At 48.1% G+C, this 3,024-nt stretch overlaps 1 long non-coding RNA gene across 1 annotated transcript; it reads left to right on the top strand.

The window, feature by feature from the left end:
* The first annotated feature begins 922 nt into the window (after positions 1–922).
* Positions 923–1,974, top strand: LOC140106361 (uncharacterized). Its single transcript, XR_011850770.1, has 2 exons — positions 923–1,231; positions 1,791–1,974. It is a non-coding gene; the product is annotated as an uncharacterized lncRNA (long non-coding RNA).
* Positions 1,975–3,024: the final 1,050 nt, after the last annotated feature.

Raw genomic sequence — 3,024 nt, 5'->3', positions numbered from 1 at the left:
GCAGCAGATGTGCCGGGGTCACTCACAGCCAAGGCCGGGGCGCTCCCTACTGACTGGTGATGTCCTGGGGCAGCAGATGTGCCGGGGTCACTCACAGCCAAGGCCTGGGCGCTCCCTACTGACTGGTGATGTCCTGGGGCAGCAGATGTGCCGGGGTCACTCACAGCCAAGGCCTGGGCGCTCCCTACTGACTGGTGATGTCCTGGGGCAGCAGATGTGCCGGGGTCACTCACAGCCAAGGCCTGGGCGCTCCCTACTGACTGGTGATGTCCTGGGGCAGCAGATTTGCCGGGGTCACTCACAGCCAAGGCCGGGGCGCTCCCTACTGACTGGTGATGTCCTGGGGCAGCAGATGTGCCGGGGTCACTCACAGCCAAGGCCTGGGCGCTCCCTACTGACTGGTGATGTCCTGGGGCAGCAGATGTGCCGGGGTCACTCACAGCCAAGGCCTGGGCGCTCCCTACTGACTGGTGATGTCCTGGGGCAGCAGATGTGCCGGGGTCACTCACAGCCAAGGCCTGGCCGCTCCCTACTGACTGGTGATGTCCTGGGGCAGCAGATGTGCCGGGGTCACTCACAGCCAAGGCCTGGGCGCTCCCTACTGACTGGTGATGTCCTGGGGCAGCAGATTTGCCGGGGTCACTCACAGCCAAGGCCGGGGCGCTCCCTACTGACTGGTGATGTCCCGTCAGATGTGCCGGGGTCACTCACAGCCAAGGCTGGGGCGCTCCCTACTGACTGGTGATGTCCTGGGGCCGCAGATGTGCCGGGGTCACTCACAGCCAAGGCTGGGGCGCTCCCTACTGACTGGGGACTGGTGGAACCTTAGGAATATTTATTTCTCTATTCTGCAGTCACTGCTGTTCTCTAATTCTGATCATCACTTGTCAAATGTTCCTGGATGCAGATTACACGTGATCATACATTAGAATCCTCAGCGTGATGTCACACCTGCTCCTGTATGATGTCACAGCTGCTCCTGTATGATCTCACAGAGGGGTGTGGTCCTATGATGGTTCCGCCAGATCTCGCAGTTCTCAGTCCCTTCGGATCATTTACCACCTGGAGATCCTGCAGAAAATGTGCATGAATAGATTTAGCCGGCGCTCCATGGCGAGGAGCAGGAGGCGCAGCAGCAGCTGTGGCTCTGGTCACACGTACAGATACAAGTCCTCGCAATCCACAAGGAGACGTCGAAGAAGACGCGAGCGCAGGAGACGTCACTGAGCAGGTACAGGATAACAATGATCTAAAGTCGCTACATTTTAGGTTCAGGATCCCGGGATATTATGTACGCGGCCGGGGAAACATTCCTGCTGGTCTATAAAGCTAAAAATATCCTGAACTTCTGTTACTTTATCTGATCTGGTGCTCGATTCTTTAAAGGGGTTTTCCTCCCACAAAGACAAGTTTCTTCTATGTCCTCAGGATAAGAAAATATCACAATCTCTAATTCACTGTTATTAACAAAAATTCAGCATTGCGATTGCGCCAAAAACCCTGTCCAAGCACCACGAAATGGAAATCATCGGGCTGTCCGATGAAAGTGAGGTCCACGGGGGCCCCAATGTGTCTGTTTAGAGAGGCTCCGCCCACATCCTGATATTTTGCACTGAGCAGCCTAGGGAGTAACAGGAGCTAAAACAGCAATAACACTGAGTAACATTGTAAAGTAAGGGGTTAAATATTTGTGTAAACATCACTAGGGGGTTGTAATTTGAGAATTTTCTTTCATGGAAACCCCTTGAACGACTTCAATTCCAATAACTTTCTATTTCTTTGTACTTTAGGATTGGGCCCTTAGGAAGATCTCCGCAGTTTTAGGATCTTAGGATAAGAATTGTGCACAATATCACTGGGCGGTCCTCGATGCGTCACCTTGGATCTCCAGTGTCTGAGGATTAGACGCGGCTCAGGAGATCTCCATTACTGCTCATAGTAATAACAATAAATGTGACTCAGCGTGGGAGGAGATTTGTCTATTGTCCTGCAGTTTACTGAATATAAATGAAATTTACAGAAGAAGCTTAAACAAACAGCGAGATTTTAAAAAATACAGAAAAACTTGCTTTGATACACGTGCGATTTAGATAAAAAGGAACCGAATAAACCGCTACCAGTATGTTGTCAAGCAGCCAATCACCTTCCAGATTTAAATTCCCTTTAAGTGCCCAAATTCTTTATTCGGTCACTATGGAACCAATCATCTAGGTTTCAATGCTTTACTATAGGAAAACTTGCTTTGGTCAATGAGCGATTTGGATTACAAGCAGGTTCCTAGAACAAATGATACAAATGTGAGTCGCTGTTTTCAGGCGGACAGGAAGGTTTCCACCAAGTCTTCTGGGTGGACACTGAAAGGGTGGCAATGGCTGGATATCTTCCTAGATCCACCGGATAGCCGGATAGGGACTTGTCCCCGAGGTACAATGACCAGCTTAGTTTCATAGTTTCATAGTTTCTACGGTTGAAAAAAGAGCTGATTAGACGGTGATTAACCGGTTAAGGACCGGGCCCTTTCCTGTTTTTTCATGTCCATTTTTCACTCCCCACCTTCAAAAATCTATAACTTTTTTATTTTTACACGTAAAGAGCTGTGTGGCGGCTTGTTTTCTGCGTAAAATATTGCACTTCTTAATGATGGTATTAAATATTCCTTGCCATGTACTCGGAAGCGGGAAAAAAATTCCAAATGCAATGAAAATGGTGAAAAAACGCATTTGCGCCATTTTCTTGTGGGCTTGGATATTACGTCTTTCACTGAGCGCCCCAAATGACACGGCTGCTTTATTCTCTGGGTCGGTACGATTAAGGGGATACCAAATTTGTATAGGTTTTATAATGTTTTCATACATTTACAAAAATTAAAACCTCCTGTACAAAAATAATTTTTTTAATTTTGCCAACTTCTGGCGCTAATAACTTTTTTATACTTTGTTGTACGGAGCTGTGGGTGGTGTCATTTTTTGTGAAATTTGATAATATTTTCAATGATATCATTTTTAGGACTGTACGACCTTTTGA

Source organism: Engystomops pustulosus, chromosome 11 (genome assembly GCF_040894005.1).
Source record: "Engystomops pustulosus chromosome 11, aEngPut4.maternal, whole genome shotgun sequence".
In the NCBI taxonomy this organism is placed as follows: domain Eukaryota; kingdom Metazoa; phylum Chordata; class Amphibia; order Anura; family Leptodactylidae; genus Engystomops; species Engystomops pustulosus.
The sequence above is the reverse complement of the archived record's forward strand: the minus strand, read 5'-3'. Positions and strand labels throughout refer to the sequence as shown.